Here is a 14,765-nt window from a genome sequence, read left to right as displayed (position 1 = left end):
AAAAATGGCCCAGTATTACACACTGGTTTTCTGTGGCACACAATGAGAGACAGATGCCACACACAGCAATGGCACAGAGGCAGACTTGCCAATCTTTATCTCCCACTATTTATTTTTTTCCAGGGAGAATTTACAAAAAAAAAAAATGGCCCAGTATTACACACTGGTTTTCTGTGGCACACTATGAGAGACAGATGCCACACACAGCAATGGCACAGAGGCAGACTTGCCAATCTTTATCTCCCACTATTTATTTTTTTCAGGGAGAATTTACAAAAAAAAAAAAATATGGCCCAGTATTACACACTGGTTTTCTGTGGCACACAATGAGAGACAGATGCCACACACAGCAATGGCACAGAGGCAGACTTGCCAATCTTTATCTCCCACTATTTTTTATTTTTTCAGGGAGAATTTACAAAAAAAAAATGGCCCAGTATTACACACTGGTTTTCTGTGGCACACTATGAGAGACAGATGCCACACACAGCAATGGCACAGAGGCAGACTTGCCAATCTTTATCTCCCACTATTTATTTTTTTTTTTTTTCAGGGAGAATTTACAAAAAAAAAAATGGCCCAGTATTACACACTGGTTTTCTGTTGCACACAATGAGAGACAGATGCCACACACAGCAATGGCACAGAGGCAGACTTGCCAATCTTTATCTCCCACTGTTTATTTATTTTTTTTCAGGGAGAATTTACAAAAAAAAAAATGGCCCAGTATTACACACTGGTTTTCTGTGGCACACAATGAGAGACAAATGCCACACACAGCAATGGCACAGAGGCAGACTTGCCAATCTTTATCTCCCACTATTTATTTATTTTTTTTCAGGGAGAATTTACAAAAAAAAAAAAATGGCCCAGTATTACAAACTGGTTTTGTGTGGCACACTATGAGAAACAGATGCCACACACAGCAATGGCACAGAGGCAGACTTGCCAATCTTTATATCCCACTATTTATTTATTTTTTTTCAGGGAGAATTTACACAAAAAAAATGGCCCAGTATTACACACTGGTTTTCTGTGGCACACTATGAGAGACAGATGCCACACACAGCAATGGCACAGAGGCAGACTTGCAAATCTTTATCTCCCACTATTTTTTTTTTCAGGGGGAATTAAAAAAAAAAATGGCCCAGTATTACACACTGGTTTTCTGTGGCACACTATGAGAGACAGATGCCACACACAGCAATGGCACAGAGGCAGACTTGCCAATCTTTATCTCCCAATATTTTTTTTTTTTCAGGTACAATTTACAAAAAAAAAATGGCCCAGTATTACACACTGGTTTTCTGTGGCACACAATGAGAGACAGATGCCACACACAGCAATGGCACAGAGGCAGACTTGCCAATCTTTATCTCCCACTATTTATTTTTTTTCAGGGAGAATTTACAAAAAAAAAATGGCCCAGTATTACACACTGGTTTTCTGTGGCACACAATGAGAGACAGATGCCACACACAGCAATGGCACAGAGGCAGACTTGCCATTCTTTATCTCCTACTATTTATTTATTTTTTTTCATGGAGAATTTACAAAAAAATAAAAACGGCCCAGTATTACACACTGGTTTTCTGTGGCACACAATGAGAGACAGATGCCACACACAGCAATGGCACAGAGGCAGACTTGCCAATCTTTATCTCCCACTATTTATTTTTTTTTTCCAGGGAGAATTTACAAAAAAAAATGGCCCAGTATTACACACTGGTTTTCTGTGGCACACTATGAGAGACAGATGCCACACACAGCAATGGCACAGAGGCAGACTTGCCAATCTTTATCTCCCACTATTTTTTTTTTTTCAGGGAGAATTTACAAAAAAAAAATGGCCAAGTATTACACACTGGTTTTCTGTGGCACACAATGAGAGACAGATGCCACACAAGGCAATGGCACAGAGGCAGACTTGCCAATCTTTATCTCCCACTATTTATTTTTTTTTCAGGGAGAATTTACAAAAAAATTAATGGCCCAGTATTACACACTGGTTTTCTGTGGCACACAATGAGAGACAGATGCCACACACAGCAATGGCACAGAGGCAGACTTGCCAATCTTTATATCCACTATTTATTTTTTTTTTTTATGTACAATTTACAAAAAAAAAAATGGCCCAGTATTACACACTGGTTTTCTGTGGCACACAATGAGAGACAGATGCCACACACAGCAATGGCACAGAGGCAGACTTGCCAATCTTTATCTCCCACTATTTATTTTTTTCCAGGGAGAATTTACAAAAAAAAAAAAAATGGCCCAGTATTACACACTGGTTTTCTGTGGCACACTATGAGAGACAGATGCCACACACAGCCATGGCACAGAGGCAGACTTGCCAATCTTTATCTCCCACTATTTTTTTTTTCAGGGAGAATTTACAAAAAAAAAAAAATATGGCCCAGTATTACACACTGGTTTTCTGTGGCACACAATGAGAGACAGATGCCACACACAGCAATGGCACAGAGGCAGACTTGACAATCTTTATCTCCCACTATTTTTTATTTTTTCAGGGAGAATTTACAAAAAAAAAAAATGGCCCAGTATTACACACTGGTTTTCTGTGGCACACTATGAGAGACAGATGCCACACACAGCAATGGCACAGAGGCAGACTTGCCAATCTTTATCTCCCACTATTTATTTTTTTATTTTTTTTCAGGGAGAATTTACAAAAAAAAAAAATGGCCCAGTATTACACACTGGTTTTCTGTGGCACACAATGAGAGACAGATGCCACACACAGCAATGGCACAGAGGCAGACTTGCCAATCTTTATCTCCCACTGTTTATTTATTTTTTTTCAGGGAGAATTTACAAAAAAAAAAAAATGGCCCAGTATTACACACTGGTTTTCTGTGCCACACTATGAGAGACAGATGCCACACACAGCAATGGCACAGAGGCAGACTTGCCAATCTTTATCTCCCACTATTATTTTTTTCAGGGAGAATTTACAAAAAAAAATATGGCCCAGTATTACACACTGGTTTTCTGTGGCACACAATGAGAGACAAATGCCACACACAGCAATGGCACAGAGGCAGACTTGCCAATCTTTATCTCCCACTATTTATTTATTTTTTATCAGGGAGAATTTACAAAAAAAAAATGGCCCAGTATTACACACTGGTTTTGTGTGGCACACTATGAGAAACAGATGCCACACACAGCAATGGCACAGAGGCAGACTTGCCAATCTTTATCTCCCACTATTTATTTATTTTTTTTCAGGGAGAATTTACACAAAAAAAAATGGCCCAGTATTACACACTGGTTTTCTGTGGCACACTATGAGAGACAGATGCCACACACAGCAATGGCACATAGGCAGACTTGCAAATCTTTATCTCCCACTATTTTTTTTTTTCAGGGAGAATTTACAAAAAAAATGGCCCAGTATTACACACTGGTTTTCTGTGGCACACTATGAGAGACAGATGCCACACACAGCAATGGCACAGAGGCAGACTTGCCAATCTTTATCTCCTACTATTTATTTATTTTTTTCATGGAGAATTTACAAAAAAATAAAAACGGCCCAGTATTACACACTGGTTTTCTGTGGCACACAATGAGAGACAGATGCCACACACAGCAATGGCACAGAGGCAGACTTGCCAATCTTTATCTCCCACTATTTATTTATTTTTTTTCAGGGAGAATTTACAAAAAAAAAAAATGGCCCAGTATTACACACTGGTTTTCTGTGGCACACTATGAGAGACAGATGCCACACACAACAATGGCACAGAGGCAAACTTGCAAATCTTTATCTCCCACTATTTATTTATTTTTTTTCAGGGAGAATTTACACAAAAAAAATGGCCCAGTATTACACACTGGTTTTCTGTGGCACACTATGAGAGACAGATGCCACACACAGCAATGGCACAGAGGCAGACTTGCAAATCTTTATCTCCCACTATTTTTTTTTTTCAGGGAGAATTTACAAAAAAAAAATGTCCCAGTATTACACACTGGTTTTCTGTGGCACACTATGAGAGACAGATGCCACACACAGCAATGGCACAGAGGCAGACTTGCCAATCTTTATCTCCCACTATTTATTTTTTTTTTCAGGTACAATTTGCAAAAAAAAAAAATGGCCCAGTATTACACACTGGTTTTCTGTGGCACACAATGAGAGACAGATGCCACACACAGCAATGGCACAGAGGCAGACTTGCCAATCTTTATCTCCTACTATTTATTTATTTTTTTTCATGGAGAATTTACAAAAAAATAAAAACAGCCCAGTATTACACACTGGTTTTCTGTGGCACACAATGAGAGACAGATGCCACACACAGCAATGGCACAGAGGCAGACTTGCCAATCTTTATCTCCCACTATTTATTTTTTTTTTCCAGGGAGAATTTACAAAAAAAAAATGGCCCAGTATTACACACTGGTTTTCTGTGGCACACTATGAGAGACAGATGCCACACACAGCAATGGCACAGAGGCAGACTTGCCAATCTTTATCTCCCACTATTTATTTTTTTTTCCAGGGAGAATTTACAAAAAAAAAATGGCCCAGTATTACACACTGGTTTTCTGTGGCACACTATGAGAGACAGATGCCACACACAGCAATGGCACAGAGGCAGACTTGCCAATCTTTATCTCCCACTATTTATTTTTTTATTTTTTTTTCAGGGAGAATTTACAAAAAAAAAAATGGCCCAGTATTACACACTGGTTTTCTGTGGCACACAATGAGAGACAGATGCCACACACAGCAATGGCACAGAGGCAGACTTGCCAATCTTTATCTCCCACTGTTTATTTATTTTTTTTCAGGGAGAATTTACAAACAAAAAAAAATGGCCCAGTATTACACACTGGTTTTCTGTGGCACACAATGAGAGACAAATGCCACACACAGCAATGGCACAGAGGCAGACTTGCCAATCTTTATCTCCCACTATTTATTTTTTTTTTTCAGGGAGAATTTACAAAAAAAAAAAATGGCCCAGTATTACACACTGGTTTTGTGTGGCACACTATGAGAAACAGATGCCACACACAGCAATGGCACAGAGGCAGACTTGCCAATCTTTATCTCCCACTATTTATTTATTTTTTTTCAGGGAGAATTTACACAAAAAAAAATGGCCCAGTATTACACACTGGTTTTCTGTGGCACACTATGAGAGACAGATGCCACACACAGCAATGGCACAGAGGCAGACTTGCAAATCTTTATCTCCCACTATTTTTTTTTCAGGGAGAATTAAAAAAAAAAAATGGCCCAGTATTACACACTGGTTTTCTGTGGCACACTATGAGAGACAGATGCCACACACAGCAATGGCACAGAGGCAGACTTGCCAATCTTTATCTCCCACTATTTATTTTTTTTTTTCAGGTACAATTTACAAAAAAAAAATGGCCCAGTATTACACACTGGTTTTCTGTGGCACACAATGAGAGACAGATGCCACACACAGCAATGGCACAGAGGCAGACTTGCCAATCTTTATCTCCCACTATTTATTTTTTTTCAGGGAGAATTTACAAAAAAAAAATGGCCCAGTATTACACACTGGTTTTCTGTGGCACACAATGAGAGACAGATGCCACACACAGCAATGGCACAGAGGCAGACTTGCCAATCTTTATCTCCTACTATTTATTTATTTTTTTTCATGGAGAATTTACAAAAAAATAAAAACGGCCCAGTATTACACACTGGTTTTCTGTGCCACACTATGAGAGACAGATGCCACACACAGCAATGGCACAGAGGCAGACTTGCCAATCTTTATCTCCCACTATTTTTTTTTTTCAGGGAGAATTTACAAAAAAAAAATATGGCCCAGTATTACACACTGGTTTTCTGTGGCACACAATGAGAGACAAATGCCACACACAGCAATGGCACAGAGGCAGACTTGCCAATCTTTATCTCCCACTATTTATTTTTTTTTTTTCAGGGAGAATTTACAAAAAAAAAAAATGGCCCAGTATTACACACTGGTTTTGTGTGGCACACTATGAGAAACAGATGCCACACACAGCAATGGCACAGAGGCAGACTTGCCAATCTTTATCTCCCACTATTTATTTATTTTTTTTCAGGGAGAATTTACACAAAAAAAAATGGCCCAGTATTACACACTGGTTTTCTGTGGCACACTATGAGACAGATGCCACACACAGCAATGGCACAGAGGCAGACTTGCAAATCTTTATCTCCCACTATTTTTTTTTTTCAGGGAGAATTTACAAAAAAAAAATGGCCCAGTATTACACACTGGTTTTCTGTGGCACACTATGAGAGACAGATGCCACACACAGCAATGGCACAGAGGCAGACTTGCCAATCTTTATCTCCCACTATTTTTTTTTTTCAGGGAGAATTTACAAAAAAAAAATGGCCAAGTATTACACACTGGTTTTTTGTGGCACACAATGAGAGACAGATGCCACACACAGCAATGGCACAGAGGCAGACTTGCCAATCTTTATCTCCCACTATTTATTTTTTTTTTCAGGGAGAATTTACAAAAATTACAAATGGCCCAGTATTACACACTGGTTTTCTGTGGCACACAATGAGAGACAGATGCCACACACAGCAATGGCACAGAGGCAGACTTGCCAATCTTTATATCCACTATTTATTTTTTTTTTCATGTACAATTTACAAAAAAAAATGGCCCAGTATTACACACTGGTTTTCTGTGGCACACAATGAGAGACAGATGCCACACACAGCAATGGCACAGAGGCAGACTTGCCAATCTTTATCTCCCACTATTTATTTTTTTTTTCCAGTGAGAATTTACAAAAAAAAATGGCCCAGTATTACACACTGGTTTTCTGTAGCACACTATGAGAGACAGATGTCACACACAGCAATGGCACAGAGGCAGACTTGCCAATCTTTATCTCCCACTATTTTTTTTTTTCAGGGAGAATTTACAAAAAAAAAAAGGCCAAGTATTACACACTGGTTTTTTGTGGCACACAATGAGAGACAGATGCCACACACAGCAATGGCACAGAGGCAGACTTGCCAATCTTTATCTCCCACTATTTATTTTTTTTTTCAGGGAGAATTTACAAAAAAATACAAATGGCCCAGTATTACACACTGGTTTTCTGTGGCACACAATGAGAGACAGATGCCACACACAGCAATGGCACAGAGGCAGACTTGCCAATCTTTATATCCACTATTTATTTTTTTTTTCATGTACAATTTACAAAAAAAAAAATGGCCCAGTATTACACACTGGTTTTCTGTGGCACACAATGAGAGACAGATGCCACACACAGCAATGGCACAGAGGCAGACTTGCCAATCTTTATCTCCCACTATTTTTTTTTTCAGGGAGAATTTACAAAAAAAAAAATGGCCCAGTATTACACACTGGTTTTCTGTGGCACACTATGAGAGACAGATGCCACACACAGCAATGGCACAGAGGCTGACTTGCCAATCTTTATCTCCCACTATTTATTTTTTTATTTTTTTTTCAGGGAGAATTTACAAAAAAAAAAATGGCCCAGTATTACACACTGGTTTTCTGTGGCACACAATGAGAGACAGATGCCACACACAGCAATGGCACAGAGGCAGACTTGCCAATCTTTATCTCCCACTGTTTATTTATTTTTTTTCAGGGAGAATTTACAAAAAAAAAATGGCCCAGTATTACACACTGGTTTTCTGTGGCACACAATGAGAGACAAATGCCACACACAGCAATGGCACAGAGGCAGACTTGCCAATCTTTATCTCCCACTATTTATTTTTTTTTTCAGGGAGAATTTACAAAAAAAAAAAAATGGCCCAGTATTACACACTGGTTTTGTGTGGCACACTATGAGAAACAGATGCCACACACAGCAATGGCACAGAGGCAGACTTGCCAATCTTTATCTCCCACTATTTATTTATTTTTTTTCAGGGAGAATTTACAAAAAAAAAATGGCCAAGTATTACACACTGGTTTTCTGTGGCACACTATGAGAGACAGATGCCACACACAGCAATGGCACAGAGGCAGACTTGCCAATCTTTATCTCCCACTATTTTTTTTTTTTTTCAGGTACAATTTACAAAAAAAAAAATGGCCCAGTATTACACACTGGTTTTCTGTGGCACACAATGAGAGACAGATGCCACACACAGCAATGGCACAGAGGCAGACTTGCCAATCTTTATCTCCCACTATTTATTTTTTTTCAGGGAGAATTTACAAAAAAAAAATGGCCCAGTATTACACACTGGTTTTCTGTGGCACACAATGAGAGACAGATGCCACACACAGCAATGGCACAGAGGCAGACTTGCCAATCTTTATCTCCTACTATTTATTTATTTTTTTCATGGAGAATTTACAAAAAAATAAAAACGGCCCAGTATTACACACTGGTTTTCTGTGGCACACTGTGAGAGACAGATGCCACACACAGCAATGGCACAGAGGCAGACTTGCCAATCTTTATCTCCCACTATTTTTTTTTTCAGGGAGAATTTACAAAAAAAAAAAAATATGGCCCAGTATTACACACTGGTTTTCTGTGGCACACAATGAGATACAGATGCCACACACAGCAATGGCACAGAGGCAGACTTGCCAATCTTTATCTCCCACTATTTTTTATTTTTTCAGGGAGAATTTACAAAAAAAAAAATGGCCCAGTATTACACACTGGTTTTCTGTGGCACACTATGAGAGACAGATGCCACACACAGCAATGGCACAGAGGCAGACTTGCCAATCTTTATCTCCCACTATTTATTTTTTTATTTTTTTTCAGGGAGAATTTACAAAAAAAAAATGGCCCAGTATTACACACTGGTTTTCTGTGGCACACAATGAGAGACAGATGCCACACACAGCAATGGCACAGAGGCAGACTTGCCAATCTTTATCTCCCACTGTTTATTTATTTTTTTTCAGGGAGAATTTACAAAAAAAAAAAAAATGGCCCAGTATTACACACTGGTTTTCTGTGCCACACTATGAGAGACAGATGCCACACACAGCAATGGCACAGAGGCAGACTTGCCAATCTTTATCTCCCACTATTTTTTTTTTTCAGGGAGAATTTACAAAAAAAAAATATGGCCCAGTATTACACACTGGTTTTCTGTGGCACACAATGAGAGACAAATGCCACACACAGCAATGGCACAGAGGCAGACTTGCCAATCTTTATCTCCCACTATTTATTTATTTTTTTTCAGGGAGAATTTACAAAAAAAAAAATGGCCCAGTATTACACACTGGTTTTGTGTGGCACACTATGAGAAACAGATGCCACACACAGCAATGGCACAGAGGCAGACTTGCCAATCTTTATCTCCCACTATTTATTTATTTTTTTTCAGGGAGAATTTACACAAAAAAAAATGGCCCAGTATTACACACTGGTTTTCTGTGGCACACTATGAGAGACAGATGCCACACACAGCAATGGCACAGAGGCAGACATGCAAATCTTTATCTCCCACTATTTTTTTTTTTCAGGGAGAATTTACAAAAAAAATGGCCCAGTATTACACACTGGTTTTCTGTGGCACACTATGAGAGACAGATGCCACACACAGCAATGGCACAGAGGCAGACTTGCCAATCTTTATCTCCCACTATTTATTTTTTTTTTTCAGGTACAATTTACAAAAAAAAAAAATGGCCCAGTATTACACACTGGTTTTCTGTGGCACACAATGAGAGACAGATGCCACACACAGCAATGGCACAGAGGCAGACTTGCCAATCTTTATCTCCCACTATTTATTTTTTTTCAGGGAGAATTTACAAAAAAAAAATGGCCCAGTATTACACACTGGTTTTCTGTGGCACACAATGAGAGACAGATGCCACACACAGCAATGGCACAGAGGCAGACTTGCCAATCTTTATCTCCTACTATTTATTTTTTTTTTTTCATGGAGAATTTACAAAAAAATAAAAACGGCCCAGTATTACACACTGGTTTTCTGTGGCACACAATGAGAGACAGATGCCACACACAGCAATGGCACAGAGGCAGACTTGCCAATCTTTATCTCCCACTATTTTTTTTTTTCCAGGGAGAATTTACAAAAAAAAATGGCCCAGTATTACACACTGGTTTTCTGTAGCACACTATGAGAGACAGATGCCACACACAGCAATGGCACAGAGGCAGACTTGCCAATCTTTATCTCCCACTATTTTTTTTTTTTCAGGGAGAATTTACAAAAAAAAAATGGCCAAGTATTACACACTGGTTTTTTGTGGCACACAATGAGAGACAGATGCCACACACAGCAATGGCACAGAGGCAGACTTGCCAATCTTTATCTCCCACTATTTTTTTTTTTTTCAGGGAGAATTTACAAAAAAATACAAATGGCCCAGTATTACACACTGGTTTTCTGTGGCACACAATGAGAGACAGATGCCACACACAGCAATGGCACAGAGGCAGACTTGCCAATCTTTATCTCCCACTATTTATTTTTTTCCAGGGAGAATTTACAAAAAAAAAAAATGGCCCAGTATTACACACTGGTTTTCTGTGGCACACTATGAGAGACAGATACCACACACAGCAATGGCACAGAGGCAGACTTGCCAATCTTTATCTCCCACTATTTTTTTTTTCAGGGAGAATTTACAAAAAAAAAAAAAAATGGCCCAGTATTACACACTGGTTTTCTGTGGCACACAATGAGAGACAGATGCCACACACAGCAATGGCACAGAGGCAGACTTGCCAATCTTTATCTCCCACTATTTTTTATTTTTTCAGGGAGAACTTACAAAAAAAAAAAATGGCCCAGTATTACACACTGGTTTTCAGTGGCACACTATGACAGACAGATGCCACACACAGCAATGGCACAGAGGCAGACTTGCCAATCTTTATGTCCCACTATTTATTTTTTTATTTTTTTTTCAGGGAGAATTTACAAAAAAAAAAAATGGCCCAGTATTACACACTGGTTTTCTGTGGCACACAATGAGAGACAGATGCCACACACAGCAATGGCACAGAGGCAGACTTGCCAATCTTTATCTCCCACTGTTTATTTTTTTTTTTTTCAGGGAGAATTTACAAAAAAAAAAAATGGCCCAGTATTACACACTGGTTTTCTGTGGCACACAATGAGAGACAAATGCCACACACAGCAATGGCACAGAGGCAGACTTGCCAATCTTTATCTCCCACTATTTATTTATTTTTTTTCAGGGAGAATTTACAAAAAAAAAATGGCCCAGTATTACACACTGGTTTTATGTGGCACACTATGAGAAACAGATGCCACACACAGCAATGGCACAGAGGCAGACTTGCCAATCTTTATCTCCCACTATTTATTTATTTATTTTCAGGGAGAATTTACACACAAAAAAATGGCCCAGTATTACACACTGGTTTTCTGTGGCACACTATGAGAGACAGATGCCACGCACAGCAATGGCACAGAGGCAGACTTGCCAATCTTTATCTCCCACTATTTTTTTTTTCAGGGAGAATTTACAAAAAAAAAAAAAATGGCCCAGTATTACACACTGGTTTTCTGTGGCACACAATGAGAGACAGATGCCACACACAGCAATGGCACAGAGGCAGACTTGCCAATCTTTATCTCCCACTATTTTTTATTTTTTCAGGGAGAACTTACAAAAAAAAAAAATGGCCCAGTATTACACACTGGTTTTCAGTGGCACACTATGACAGACAGATGCCACACACAGCAATGGCACAGAGGCAGACTTGCCAATCTTTATGTCCCACTATTTATTTTTTTATTTTTTTTTCAGGGAGAATTTACAAAAAAAAAAAATGGCCCAGTATTACACACTGGTTTTCTGTGGCACACAATGAGAGACAGATGCCACACACAGCAATGGCACAGAGGCAGACTTGCCAATCTTTATCTCCCACTGTTTATTTTTTTTTTTTTCAGGGAGAATTTACAAAAAAAAAAAATGGCCCAGTATTACACACTGGTTTTCTGTGGCACACAATGAGAGACAAATGCCACACACAGCAATGGCACAGAGGCAGACTTGCCAATCTTTATCTCCCACTATTTATTTATTTTTTTTCAGGGAGAATTTACAAAAAAAAAATGGCCCAGTATTACACACTGGTTTTGTGTGGCACACTATGAGAAACAGATGCCACACACAGCAATGGCACAGAGGCAGACTTGCCAATCTTTATCTCCCACTGTTTATTTATTTTTTTTCAGGGAGAATTTACAAAAAAAAAAAAAATGGCCCAGTATTACACACTGGTTTTCTGTGCCACACTATGAGAGACAGATGCCACACACAGCAATGGCACAGAGGCAGACTTGCCAATCTTTATCTCCCACTATTTTTTTTTTTCAGGGAGAATTTACAAAAAAAAAATATGGCCCAGTATTACACACTGGTTTTCTGTGGCACACAATGAGAGACAAATGCCACACACAGCAATGGCACAGAGGCAGACTTGCCAATCTTTATCTCCCACTATTTATTTATTTTTTTTCAGGGAGAATTTACAAAAAAAAAAATGGCCCAGTATTACACACTGGTTTTGTGTGGCACACTATGAGAAACAGATGCCACACACAGCAATGGCACAGAGGCAGACTTGCCAATCTTTATCTCCCACTATTTATTTATTTTTTTTCAGGGAGAATTTACACAAAAAAAAATGGCCCAGTATTACACACTGGTTTTCTGTGGCACACTATGAGAGACAGATGCCACACACAGCAATGGCACAGAGGCAGACATGCAAATCTTTATCTCCCACTATTTTTTTTTTTCAGGGAGAATTTACAAAAAAAATGGCCCAGTATTACACACTGGTTTTCTGTGGCACACTATGAGAGACAGATGCCACACACAGCAATGGCACAGAGGCAGACTTGCCAATCTTTATCTCCCACTATTTATTTTTTTTTTTCAGGTACAATTTACAAAAAAAAAAAATGGCCCAGTATTACACACTGGTTTTCTGTGGCACACAATGAGAGACAGATGCCACACACAGCAATGGCACAGAGGCAGACTTGCCAATCTTTATCTCCCACTATTTATTTTTTTTCAGGGAGAATTTACAAAAAAAAAATGGCCCAGTATTACACACTGGTTTTCTGTGGCACACAATGAGAGACAGATGCCACACACAGCAATGGCACAGAGGCAGACTTGCCAATCTTTATCTCCTACTATTTATTTTTTTTTTTTCATGGAGAATTTACAAAAAAATAAAAACGGCCCAGTATTACACACTGGTTTTCTGTGGCACACAATGAGAGACAGATGCCACACACAGCAATGGCACAGAGGCAGACTTGCCAATCTTTATCTCCCACTATTTTTTTTTTTCCAGGGAGAATTTACAAAAAAAAATGGCCCAGTATTACACACTGGTTTTCTGTAGCACACTATGAGAGACAGATGCCACACACAGCAATGGCACAGAGGCAGACTTGCCAATCTTTATCTCCCACTATTTTTTTTTTTTCAGGGAGAATTTACAAAAAAAAAATGGCCAAGTATTACACACTGGTTTTTTGTGGCACACAATGAGAGACAGATGCCACACACAGCAATGGCACAGAGGCAGACTTGCCAATCTTTATCTCCCACTATTTTTTTTTTTTTCAGGGAGAATTTACAAAAAAATACAAATGGCCCAGTATTACACACTGGTTTTCTGTGGCACACAATGAGAGACAGATGCCACACACAGCAATGGCACAGAGGCAGACTTGCCAATCTTTATCTCCCACTATTTATTTTTTTCCAGGGAGAATTTACAAAAAAAAAAAATGGCCCAGTATTACACACTGGTTTTCTGTGGCACACTATGAGAGACAGATACCACACACAGCAATGGCACAGAGGCAGACTTGCCAATCTTTATCTCCCACTATTTTTTTTTTCAGGGAGAATTTACAAAAAAAAAAAAAAATGGCCCAGTATTACACACTGGTTTTCTGTGGCACACAATGAGAGACAGATGCCACACACAGCAATGGCACAGAGGCAGACTTGCCAATCTTTATCTCCCACTATTTTTTATTTTTTCAGGGAGAACTTACAAAAAAAAAAAATGGCCCAGTATTACACACTGGTTTTCAGTGGCACACTATGACAGACAGATGCCACACACAGCAATGGCACAGAGGCAGACTTGCCAATCTTTATGTCCCACTATTTATTTTTTTATTTTTTTTTCAGGGAGAATTTACAAAAAAAAAAAATGGCCCAGTATTACACACTGGTTTTCTGTGGCACACAATGAGAGACAGATGCCACACACAGCAATGGCACAGAGGCAGACTTGCCAATCTTTATCTCCCACTGTTTATTTTTTTTTTTTTCAGGGAGAATTTACAAAAAAAAAAAATGGCCCAGTATTACACACTGGTTTTCTGTGGCACACAATGAGAGACAAATGCCACACACAGCAATGGCACAGAGGCAGACTTGCCAATCTTTATCTCCCACTATTTATTTATTTTTTTTCAGGGAGAATTTACAAAAAAAAAATGGCCCAGTATTACACACTGGTTTTATGTGGCACACTATGAGAAACAGATGCCACACACAGCAATGGCACAGAGGCAGACTTGCCAATCTTTATCTCCCACTATTTATTTATTTATTTTCAGGGAGAATTTACACACAAAAAAATGGCCCAGTATTACACACTGGTTTTCTGTGGCACACTATGAGAGACAGATGCCACGCACAGCAATGGCACAGAGGCAGACTTGC

The sequence above is a fragment of the Ranitomeya variabilis genome, chromosome 4 (assembly GCF_051348905.1).
Source record: "Ranitomeya variabilis isolate aRanVar5 chromosome 4, aRanVar5.hap1, whole genome shotgun sequence".
NCBI lineage: Eukaryota > Metazoa > Chordata > Amphibia > Anura > Dendrobatidae > Ranitomeya > Ranitomeya variabilis.
This window is presented reverse-complemented; position numbering follows the sequence as displayed.